The sequence below is a fragment of the Pyrus communis genome, chromosome 8 (genome assembly GCF_963583255.1).
Source record: "Pyrus communis chromosome 8, drPyrComm1.1, whole genome shotgun sequence".
In the NCBI taxonomy this organism is placed as follows: Eukaryota; Viridiplantae; Streptophyta; class Magnoliopsida; order Rosales; family Rosaceae; genus Pyrus; species Pyrus communis.
This window is the reverse complement of record NC_084810.1, coordinates 26,599,307-26,612,151: the sequence shown is the minus strand read 5'-3', so window position 1 is coordinate 26,612,151 and position 12,845 is coordinate 26,599,307. Positions and strand designations below refer to the sequence as shown.

The following is a 12,845-nucleotide window of genomic DNA, read 5'->3' as shown; positions in this document are numbered from 1 at the left end:
ATACTGAGAAAGATAATACAAATGCCGATGACACATTACAACAATATGACGGAAAATAATAATACTCATGCACTCTCGTGCAAGTTCGATCTTCTTCTCTCTTAACATTTAACAATTTAATCCAGTAACACTATCATTTAATAAAAAATATAGAAAGATAATACACATCATATAATATTAACAATTTCCTTGCCAAATGGTCGGATATTGATATTGAACGCAATTGATATCGATATATGCATTGATATTCTCAAAAATTTACATATTGACATTTCTTCCGATATTGATATTTGAAACACTACTTCTACTACTTTTACTTTCGTATAAATTTGTCTGATATGTTATGTTATCAAGAATAAGAGTTGTTCATACATGTCTTTGGATGATGGTTGATAGTTTGGCAAGAAAACTGTTACATGAAAAAGATGTTAAAAATTCAGGTTTGTTGCCACTTAGTATTACGGTCAAGTAATATTTTTCTGCACTTGTAAGTGAGAGGTGTGCTAACCCATTGTGACGCAGAGCCCACTTCTATTCTTAGTGTAGATAATATCGTTTGTTCACAAAAAAATAAAAATAAAAATAAAAATAAAAATAAAAATCAGGCTTGTTCTACAACTTATATTTTTGGTCCAATACTTAATAACTTTCAGCTTAAACCAAACCCAAACCTAATTAGGCCTTAAAAGATTCCAATTATGTCATCACTGCCCATGAAAAAGAGAAGTCAATGGCATTAATAAATAAAATATAATAAATAAATAAAAAATGACATCCGGAGGATTACAGTGACGGAGCAAGGCAAAATTCCAAGGTAGATTACAGAAAACTTGGTCAATAAGAATGGTTAAATTCATGAGATATTAAATCGCAGCCTGCAAGTGAATTTCCAAGTGCTTCTGCTCAAAAGTTTCAGTATTCTATCCTGACGAAATTCCAAGGCATTTGCGTATGAATTTAGTTAGGAATGTTGGATGCATGTTTAGCCATCCCTACGATTTTAATTCCCCTTCTGTTTTACTCAGTTGTTAGATTTCTTGTATGCAGCAGCAATGTGGTTAATAAGCACCATTCTAAACTTTCTCGTGTAGGTGCTAAGCGGTTGGACACCGTCCTGATTAATCCTAGGCATTCGAAAATAAAGAAAGGGTGCTTGGTGCCTAGACTTGTTTAGACACCCTCTAACCCGCAACTCTTACTTAGATAGAAAATAGATCACTTTCATTTTGTTTTTTTTTTTTTTTTTTCGATTTAAATTTAAGAGACTTGTTGAGACACTCATTACATGATTGTTCAACATATTTTCAATATGTTCTAATACTTTATAATCTATATGTTATTTTATTTTACAATTTATGTACCCCAATACAAGTATATTTATTTTTACGTAGAGTAGACATTTATTTATATATTACATAATAAATTAAATTAAAATATAAAAAAAAAACTGCCTAGACGTCTATGCATTAGGCCCTTGCTAAGCACCCAACTAGCACCTATCACTTTTTAAATTGTTAATAAGTCCTTTATTTCTCAAGGAAAAAATTACACTTGATCAGCCCACGAAACGATCTTTAACATCACAAAGAAATCGGAAATACGCATATCGTCATGACATGCTGAAAACTAGAGGGCCACAAACTCTCCAAAATCCTACAATGAAACCAAGAGCCACTGAAATAAGAAGCCATGGAATTTCGTTCCCATTGTCATGTTCATCTTCCATGTTCTTAGTTGCATTATCACTTGTATTCGTTTGTTGGCATTTGTTTGGAAGCGGGGAACCGCAAAGTCCCGGGTTGCCCTCGTAGGCAGTGGCATCAAAGCCTTGGAGCTGTGTGCCTAACGGTACTTGACCTTGGAGGTTATTGTATGCAACACTAAGTGAAGCCAAGAAATGAAGGCTTGATAGTGAAGCTGGGATTCCGCCCGACAGATGGTTTCTTGAGAGGTGTAATCTCTCCATGTTTGTGAGCTTAGATACCTGGTCCGGGATGCTGCCAACGATGTTGTTGAAACTGAGATCCAGCTCGTGAAGGTTTTGCAACCGGCCTATCTCAATGGGAATGTTGCCACTTAGACTATTATTTCGGAAGCAAATAGATGGCGGCAAGTTGGACAGATAGTTGTACTGGTGAGCTGAGACAGTTTCATTCGTGCGCTGCGTGTAGATAGGTAGTTCGACATCAACACTATCCGTTTGAGCGGAAGGCTTCTCAGATACAAGAGCTTGAAGTGAGAAAAGCTCCTTTGAAAGTCCCCCCCGAAAGCGAGTTGTTGTCCAAGCATATGAAGAAAAGACTAGGAAGACTTCCCAACCATGGAGGTATTGAGCCTGTGAGTCTGTTAGAAGACAAATCAAGGACTTTGAGTTTCTTGAGCTTTGACATCCACATCGGAATATGACCTCTAAGTTGGCAGTTCCATAAGCTAAAACGGCGGAGATTTTGAAACCCAGAACCAATCATTGCATCACCATCCGGCAGTTCTTCACCTAGAAAACTATATGAAAGTACGACCGCCCTGAGACTTTCCAAACGCATCAATATATGAATAGCGCCGGTGACATTGGTGAGTCTGTTTTTACGAAGCGAGAGGAAGGATAGGTATTTCAACGAAACAATCTCGGGTTGTATTTGTCCCTCTAGATCATTACCGCCCAGGCGAACTGCTTTCAGATACTTGCATGAGTAAAGGCTTTTTGGCATGGCGCCAGAGAAGTGATTACTCACGAGATCAAGTTTGATAAGTTGATCAAGTTCGGAAAAATTTAGCTCCCGAGATATTTCCATCGAAACGGTTGAATCCAAGATTGAGTTCGATAAGGTTAGTGCAATTCATCAAAGATGGGGGCAGAGTGTTGAATAAGAAGAGTGTCCAAGATAACTCTAATGATCCCAAGAAGAAGAAAATAGAGCACACTCTTAAAGAAAGCTCACAAAACAAACTAATTAGCAAAGCTTTTCTTATTTAGCTCTAGGCTTTGTTTTTCCTTGGATGATTTACAATGCTTGAGGACTTGGGTATTTATAGCAAACCAAATGATTAAACTAAGATTATTTATTACCACACAAAACACATTAATTGCACCTAATTTTTTTTATTCAACCATACCTAACATTGCCTAACTTTCCATACCTAATTTTGACATTGATTTTCAATACTCCCCCTCAATGTCAGCTCTCATTCTTTGCACTGTGCTGAGCAGACAGTGAAAATTCTCGAGCTTGCCTATACTTAAACTTTTTGTGAACAAGTCCGCAACTTGATCATTCGTCTTGACTTGTCTCATCTCAATCTCTTCTTGTAGAACCTTTTCTCTGATAAAGTGGTAGTGCACTTCCACATGTTTAGTTCTTGCATGAAAGACTGGATTTTCCGCCAAGCGAATGGCCGATTGGTTATCACAGTACAATGGTACTGGATAATCTACTGGTTGATGTAGATCACTCATCAACTGTACCAGCCATGCATTCTCTTGAGCTGCCATTGCTGCTGCTCTATACTCTGCTTCAGTGGTTGACAATGATACCGTCGGCTGTCTCTTGCTACACCAAGAGATGGTTCCAGAACCAAGCTTAAACACATACCCAGTTGTTGATCTCCTGGTGTCATGATCTCCTGCATAGTCAGCATCACAGTAACCAACTAACTTGCAGTCTTCACCTTTCTTGTACAAAAGACCATAGTCAATTGTACTCTTCACATATCTCAGTATTCGTCGAACTGCTTCCAAGTGAGGCTTCTTTGGATTTTGCATGTACCGACTCATCACACCAACTGCATAAGAAATGTCAGGTCGAGTCAAGGTTAAGTAGATCAGACTACCTACCAATTGTCAATACATCGTCTTATCTTCCAAATCTTTTCCTTCATGTGCACTCATTTTGACATTTGGCTCCATCGGCGTAGAGATCAGCTTGCATTCGAGCATTCCGAACCTCTTCAATAAATCTTTGGAATACTTCTGTTGACAGAGAAATATTCCTTCTTGTGTGCGATCAACCTCTAGACCAAGGAAGTGCTTGAGTTGGCCAAGTTCCTTCATCTGGAAACGAACTGATAAATTCTCCTTCGTCCGAAGAATTTCTGCCTCATCATCACCGATTATGATCAAGTCATCCACATACACTAGCACGATAGCTAGCTTTCCTTCATTGGCTTTGACAAACAAGCTGGAATCTGCATGCGCCACTGAGTAACCACTTTGCATTAGAAATTCTGCAATTTTACCGTACCACGCCCTTGGTGCTTGTTTTAGACCGTAGAGTGCTTTCCTAAACTTGCACACGTACTCGGGATGAACTTTACTTTCAAAGCCCATTGGCTGCATCATGTAGATATCCCGATCTAACTCTCCATGCAAGAAAGCATTCTTCACATCCATTTAGTATAGATTCCAATTTTTGTTAGCTGCAAGTGCAAGTAGGACTCGTACGGTTGTAAGCTTTGCTACTGGACTAAACGTTTCATCATAGTCTAGTCCATATTGCTGAGAGAAGCCTTGAGCCACCAACCGAGCCTTGTACCTTTCAACTGAACCATCAGGACGACGCTTTATCTTGTACACCCATTTGCAGGATATGGGTTTCACATCCCTTGGCTTTGGCACCAAATCCCAAGTCTGATTCTGCTTAAGCGCAGTGATTTCTTCTTCCATAGCTCTTATCCATTCAGAACTCTGTGATGCTTCTTCAAACATCTCAGGTTCTTTTGGTGCTCCATCAGTTATGACAGCATAAGCATATTTAAGATTTGGCTTTCGTACTCTTGTTGACCTTCTTAGTTGTGATTGTGGAGTTGATACTTCTACTCTACTAGGTTTAACTTTTTGTGGTTGCTGGTACACACCTGTTTGCCAAGGACTCTTAGGTACTTCTTGCTCGACATCGTCTCCAGCAAGCATATCTTCAGGCTCATCTAGACTTGATTGGATTTGGGCAGCTTGGTCTCCCAGTTTCCCTTGCAACGTATCTTCAAATTCTTTTGGGTCAGGTGACGCCTCATTTTCTGAGCACCAACAAGATGATGCTTCTGCGTCCCAATCTTCCTCCACAGCTAGAGACGCAATGACATCCCAATCATCTTCAATTTTCTTCTCTGAGTTGGCGACGTTACTTTTTGCAGGCCTTTTGAACCAGCAATCCTTCGCCATGTGGTCATTCTTTCCACAATTGTAACACTTGCCCTCAAATCTTTTATTATTCTGGGACTGACCACGGTTGCCGTGATACTTCGGAGCTCCCCTTGGCCGAGAACTCCCTCCTCCTTGATGACCTTTTTCCTTGTCACCATTTCTTTTAGATCCACCACCAGCACGCTGCTTAAAGCTGCCTTTACTTGTGGTGTAGAGCGCTTCCTCCTCACCTTTTAACGAAACCCCTCCCATTTGCTTTGCCAAAGCTTCTTGATCGGTAAGCAAATTCTCGAACTCAACAAGTGATGGTTGGGTCGGCCATCCTTGTACAGCGGCAATGAACCCTCGATATTCGGGTCTCAAACCATGGATAATTATTCTCTTCATCCTGGTTTCCCCAATAGGAGCTGTTGGATCTAATTCTGAAATTTCGCGGCATATCGACTTCACCTTGTGAAAGTACTGGGCAATCGTCATGTCGCGTTGTACCATCGATAGCAGCTCATTCTCGAGAAGTTGCAATTTTGTATCGTTCCTCTTCGAAAAGAGTGTAACAAAAGTGTCCCATGCTTCCTTTGGCGTTTTAGCATCCCGAATGTGCTCCAACATTTCTTCTTCTATTGTGGTTTTTAAGGCAAACATTGATTTGCCTGCTTTAATTTTCCACTTCCGCAAGACGCCGTTAGCATCTTCCGCTGCCGGTTGTGTAACTTCACTACCACCGACAACCTCCCACAAGTCTTGACCTTGAAGGTAAGACTCTATACACGTTGCCCACGTGTTATAGTTTTGGTTGTTAAGCTTCTTGATTCCTCCAACAACTTGAGGATCACCCATCGTATCGGTAAGACTTTGACTACACCGAACAAGCTTGAGTGACTACCGTGCAGAGTAATACACTACTCTCGACACAAAGAAGCTCCCTCTTAAGGTTTGTGATAACCCCAGTAATAATCTCAAGAAATCTTTTCTGATGTGGAAGATTAGTCAAAACTGCAACCATAAAGCATACTCGGAATTTCAAGAGACTTTACAACCAATGCTCTACCAAGAACGATCCCTGACCGACTTGGCTCTGATACCAATTGATGAATAAGAAGAGTATCCAAGATAACTCTAATGATCCCAAGAAGAAGAAAATAGAGCACACTCTTAAAGAAAGCTCACAAAACAAACTAATTAGCAAAGTTTTTCTTATTTAGCTCTAGGCTTTGTTTTTCCTTGGATGATTTACAATGCTTAAGGACTTGGATATTTATAGCAAACCAAATGATTAAACTAAGATTATTTATTACCACACAAAACACATTAATTGCACCTAATTTTTTTTATTCAACCATACCTAACATTGCCTAACTTTCCATACCTAATTTTGACATTGATTTTCAACACAGAGGACCTTCAAGATTGTTGAGATGAATGAGCATGAGTTTTAATTTGGACAGCTTCCCGATGTGGAGAGGAAGGGCGCCACTCAAATGATTGAGGTAGATCTCTAGGATTGTGACGCTGGTGAGGTTGACAATGTTGTCACTAATGTGACCGAAAAGCTGATTGGAAGGTGTTGGAAAATCAAATCAAAACAGGTTGTTAATGGTTAAAGCAAGCTGTTAGTTTCTTTCCAGGTTGTTTCCAGCAACTACAAAGATCGTTGCTGCCTCCATGTGTTAGCCGAAAGCTGATTACAAGACAGCAGTGTGCTGCCATGTGATGTATTAGCCGAAAGAGTGTTGATTGCAAGCTGGAAAGATAGCTGCATATGTGTGCTAGACTGTCCAAAGTTCCTGCATGTGTTTTAAAGGGTGTAAAGATGTTAAACACCCCATTCATTGCATGTGTTGTTGCATTGTTTATTAATTTCTGTTTTGTATAAATAGGCCATCTTGCTAAGCCTTAGAGCATATCATCCAAATCCCATTTCCCATTCTCATTTTCAGCTTGTAAGCTATTGAGTTTGTAAACTCTCTTTTCATATATCTAAGTGCAAGTGTTTTACCAAAGCTTGTTGCTTCCCTCATTTCTCTATTTCTTTGTCCAATTTTATTGAGAGTGAAAGTGAGAGGTGTGATAGAGTTTGTAAACTTATCACCCACATATTTTGGTATTGAGTTAGTAAACTCTATTGAATACCAACAATTGGTATCAGAGCCAGAATACCATTCTGGCAGGTGCAGCAGTTATGGCGTCCAACTTAGTGCAACTCCAAGTTCCCACATTGAAGAAAGAAAATTATGAAAGATGGTGCATCCAATTCAAAGCATTGTTTGGATTACAGGAGCTATGGGAAGTCGTCAGTAGTGGGTATGTTGTACCCACTGCCGAGCAAGAAGCCGTATATACTGCGGATCAAAGGAACACTCTCAAGGACTTACGAAAGAAGGACCAAAAGGCGCTGTATCTTCTATACCAGGGTTTGGAAGATTCAACGTTCGAGAAGGTTGCAGAAGCAACAACGAGCAAGCAAGTATGGGATACACTCAGTACAATCTACAAAGGAGTAGATCGAGTCAAGAAAGTGAGGTTACAGTCACTTCGAGCAGATTTTGAAACTGCTCACATGAATGAAGGGGAGAGCATCTCCGACTATCACTCAAGGCTCATTGTGATAGTAAATCAGATGAGGAGAAATGGCGAGAGACTCGATGAAGTACGAGTTGTGGAGAAGATACTCCGGTCACTCACATCTAAGTTTGAGCATGTGGTGACTGCCATTGAGGAATCCAAGGATTTGGAGGTGATGAGCGCAGAGGAGCTACTAGGATCCCTCCTAGTTCACGAGCAACGCATTCAGAAGAATGCAAACCCCACAACGCTAGAGCAAGCTTTGGAGTCAAAGTTGAATATTGACAAACCAAATGGAGGTCGTGGGCAGTGGAACTCACGTCGTGGGAGTTCATCTAACCGTAGCCGAGGACGAGCTCGAGGAAGAGGTCGAGGCTATGCACAAAATCGAGGTCAGTCTCAAGAGTGGAGATCTACTCGAGGAAAGGCGCATATCCAATGTCACAATTGCAAGCAATATGGACATTATGCCAATGAATGTTCACATAAAAATGGTGAGCATGTCAACATGGCAGAATCAAGTGGAAATACTGATGAAGAACTTACAGTCTTGCTAGCACACCATGATTCCAGTAGCCAACAAGATGTTTGGTATTTGGACTCTGGTGCAAGCAATCACATGTGTGGAAAGAAGGAGTTTTTTGCTGAACTAAAAGATGGGGCCTATGGATCTGTAAGTCTTGGTGACTCCTCAAAGTTGCCAGTTGAAGGCAAAGGGAAGATCAAGATCATCCAGAAGGATGGTAAAGAAGAATACATCTCCGATACCTACTACATACCAGGTATGAAGAACAACATTCTAAGCATTGGTCAACTGCTCCAGAAAGGGTACATTATACATATGGAGAACATGCTTCTCACTCTCAGGAATGCAAGGAGAAAGCTTATTGCACGTGTTCGAATGTCAAAGAACCGGATGTTTCCGTTGAATTTGAACACAAAGATTGGAAGCTGCAACATCGGTGTAATGGAAGATGAGTCATAGAAATGGCATCTTCGATTTGGCCATCTTCATTTCAATGGCCTAAAGTTGCTGTCAAGTGGAGGAATGGTTCGTGGTCTACCCCAAATTGAAGCCACACGCCAAGTATGTGAAGGTTGTGTGCTTGGCAAGCAAGCACGACTATCGTTCCCTGTTGGTGATACATGGAGAGCAAAGGCACCACTGCAGTTGGTGCACACAGATATATGTGGTCCATTGGATCCCATGTCTTATGGAGGTAATAGGTATTTTATTACCTTCATTGATGATTTCAGTAGAAAGACTTGGGTTTATTTTCTCAAGGAGAAGTCAGCTGCCCTAAGAATCTTCAAGGAGTTCAAGGCACTCACAGAGGCTGAAAGCAACCACAAGCTTGTGGCTGTGAGATCAGATAGAGGTGGAGAGTACACCTCCAATGCTTTCCAAGCATACTGCAAGGAGCAAGGAATTAGGCATCAACTTACTGCTGCCTATACCCCACAGCAAAATGGGATAGCCGAAAGAAAGAATCGAACCATCCTTGACATGACAAGGTCCATGCTTAAGGAGAAGAATTTGCCAAAAGAATTGTGGGCAGAAGCTGTAGCTTGTTCGATTTATTTGTTGAATCGATGTCCAACAAAGAGTGTCAAGAGGATGACAGCACAAGAGGCTTGGAGTGGATACAAGCTGAATGTTACACACCTAAGAATTTTTGGGTGTGTTGCATATGCTCAAGTCCCAGAAGCCAAGAGGAGGAAACTTGATGATAGAGGTGAGAAGTGTGTGTTTGTGGGCTATAGTGAAGAGTCCAAGGCGTACAAGCTCTACAACCCACTAACTGGCAAACTAGTGGTTAGTAGAGATGTCATCTTCAGTGAGGAAGAGGCATGGATGTGGAACAACAAAGAAGTCAGTAAAGAGAAGATCGTCTCCACTGATTTTGAAGAACCAGAAGTTGTACCACCTGTTGAGCAACAACCTGCTCAAACAATCATAACAACTCCAGTGCACAAAATTGCAAGGAGTGGTCCTACATCTAGTGAGGAAAGCAGCTCCTCAACTCCAGTGAGGTTAAGGAGTCTCACAGAGATTTATGGACAAGAAGAAGAAGAAACCAATTTTTTCTGCTTCTATGCAGACCACGAGCCTCTCTCATTCAATGAAGCTGTGGAAGAAAATTGTTGGAAAAAAGCCATGGAAGAAGAGATCCATGCCATCGAGAAGAATGACACTTGGGAGTTGACAAAGCTCCCACCAAATCAGAAGGCTATTGGTGTCAAGTGGGTTTACAAGATCAAACGCACTGCAGATGGGAGTGTGGATCGATACAAATCAAGGCTTGTAGCAAAGGGCTACAAACAGAAGTATGAAGTGGACTATGATGAAGTCTATGCTCCAGTTGCAAGACTTGACACGGTAAGATTACTAATCTCTCTTGTCGCTCAGCATAAATGGAAAATTTATCAATTAGATGTCAAGTCAGCCTTCCTTAATGGAGTTCTTGAGGAAGAAGTGTACGTGGAACAACCAGAAGGCTTCCAAGTACATGGAAAAGAAGATAAGGTGTATCGTTTGAAGAAGGCTTTGTATGGCCTCAAGCAAGCACCACGAGCTTCGAACTCAAGGATTGACAACTACCTTCACCAAAATGGATTTCAGAAATGTCCATACGAGCATTCAGTTTACATGAAGAATGGTGCAAAAGGGGAGTTCTTAATTATTTGTCTCTATGTAGATGACTTGTTGTTTACAGGAAACAATGAAGCAATGTTCTGTGAGTTCAAGCAATCCATGTTCAGTGAATTCGAGATGACTGACAATGGATTAATGTCATACTTTCTTGGCATAGAAGTGAAGCAAGGAAGTGATGGTATCTACATTTCTCAACAAAAGTACATGAGAGATATATTGGAGAAATTCAATATGGACAAGTGCAATATTGTCAACACTCCAGTTGCAACTGGATTGAAGCTGTCCAAGGAAGGAGAAGGTGAGTTTGTAAACTCAACCGTGTACAAAAGCTTGGTTGGAAGCCTAAGGTACCTTACAATCACAAGACCTGATATAGTTTATGGTGTTGGACTCGTGAGTCGATACATGGAAACACCAAGGGAGTCTCATTGGCTGGCTGCCAAGAGAATTTTGAGGTACATAAGAGGTACTCTAAACTATGGTCTATTTTATAATTTTGGTGAAGATGCAAAATTATTTGGTTATTCAGATAGTGATTGGGGAGGTGACCAAGATGAAAGGAAAAGCACAACTGGCTATGTGTTTTTTCTAGGATCAACAGCTTTCTCATGGACTTCAAAGAAGCAATCAATTGTTTCTTTGTCATCGTGTAAAGCCGAGTATGTTGCTGTAGCCTCAACCGTGTGTGAGGCAATTTGGTTAAGAAATCTGTTGAAGTCAGTGTGTCATCCACAAATGGAATCGACTGTGATTCATGTGGATAACATCTCAGCTATCAAGCTTGCTAGGAATCCAGTCCAACATGGAAGGAGCAAGCACATCGATACCAGGTTCCATTTTCTGAGGGACCATGTGAAGCAAAAGACAATCGAACTTGTCTATTGTCACACCAAGGAACAAGTGGCTGACATATTCACAAAGCCACTGCCAGTTGAGCCATTCAAGTTGCTACGTGAAATGCTAGGCATAAAGGCGTTTTAATTTGAGGAGGTGTGTTGGAAAATCAAATCAAAACAGGTTGTTAATGGTTAAAGCAAGCTGTTAGTTTCTTTCCAGGTTGTTTCCAGCAACTACAAAGATCATTGCTCCCTCCATGTGTTAGCCGAAAGCTGATTACAAGACAGCAGTGTGCTGCCATGTGATGTATTAGCCGAAAGAGTGTTGATTGCAAGCTGGAAAGATAGCTACCTATGTGTGCTAGACTGTCCAAAGTTCCTGCATGTGTTTTAAAGGGTGTAAAGATGTTAAACACCCCATTCATTGCATGTGTTGTTGCATTGTTTATTAATTTCTGTTTTGTATAAATAGGCCATCTTGCTAAGCCTTAGAGCATATCATCCAAATCCCATTTCCCATTCTCATTTTCAGCTTGTAAGCTATTGAGTTTGTAAACTCTCTTTTCATATATCTAAGTGCAAGTGTTTTACCAAAGCTTGTTGCTTCCCTCATTTCTCTATTTCTTTGTCCAATTTTATTGAGAGTGAAAGTGAGAGGTGTGATAGAGTTTGTAAACTTATCACCCACATATTTTGGTATTGAGTTAGTAAACTCTATTGAATACCAACAGAAGGTAACGAAATTTCATGAAGAGCCTGAGCTTTGTAGAGATCACTAGGAAGAGTTCCAGAAAGAGTATTGAAGCCTGCACGAAAGGTTTCCAATTTCGAACAGTTTCCTAATCCGAGAGGAATTGAACCATTGAAATTGTTGTTGGAGAAATCCATGACTCTAATCGAAGAGGAACGAAGACAGATAGAGGAAGGTATTTCGCCTGTAAAATGATTTTTGTTGACATTCAAACTGCTCAAATTCCAGGAATGTTGGAGGAATGAAGAAGGAATTGTAGCATTGAATTGATTGTTCGACAAATCCAGTATTTGAATGTAAGTAGATGATAGAAACAAAGGTATTTCTCCGGAGAGAAGGTTATAGCTCAAATCAAGGATTTCAAGGCGACTTGAGGACAAGAAGAGTTCAGCTTCCAGAGGACCGGAAAGCAGATTGTGGGAGAGATTGAGGTGCGAAAGATGTGTGAGGCTTCCAAGAGAGCGAGAAACGCTTCCTTGGAGCTGTTTAGAGGGCAACGAAACATGTGTTACCCTACCATCGGCATCACAAGTGATGCCTTCCCAGTGGCAACAATCACTAGAAGACCAATTTAAACAAGAAGAAGATGTATCCAAAGATGACAAAAGAGAGTTGTGATCTGCCTCCTTGCAAGCATGGTTTGTAGAAATGAAAGTAGACAACATAAAAAACAGGGAGAGGACTTCATAAGGCATTACGAGACTAGCTTCCGGCTTGACGTTTTTCGCTATGGCTGTACTGGAATTATATTGCTCACGTCGTTTGGGGTGTATATATACCCTCCTTTGTTTGGAGCAAGGGAGGTATAAATTAACAAAGGGAAGAAGGTAATTAGGTGATGGTTTGAATTCTTGTGCGCAATGTTTGAATTTTGAAGTCTTTTCTTTCCACTTACAGATAAAA

At 40.6% G+C, this 12,845-nt stretch overlaps 1 pseudogene; it reads right to left on the bottom strand.

The window, feature by feature from the left end:
• Window positions 1-1,555: 1,555 nt before the first annotated feature.
• On the bottom strand, window positions 1,556-12,637 carry LOC137743252 (receptor-like protein 3; annotated as a pseudogene).
• Between the last annotated feature and the right edge of the window lie 208 nt (window positions 12,638-12,845).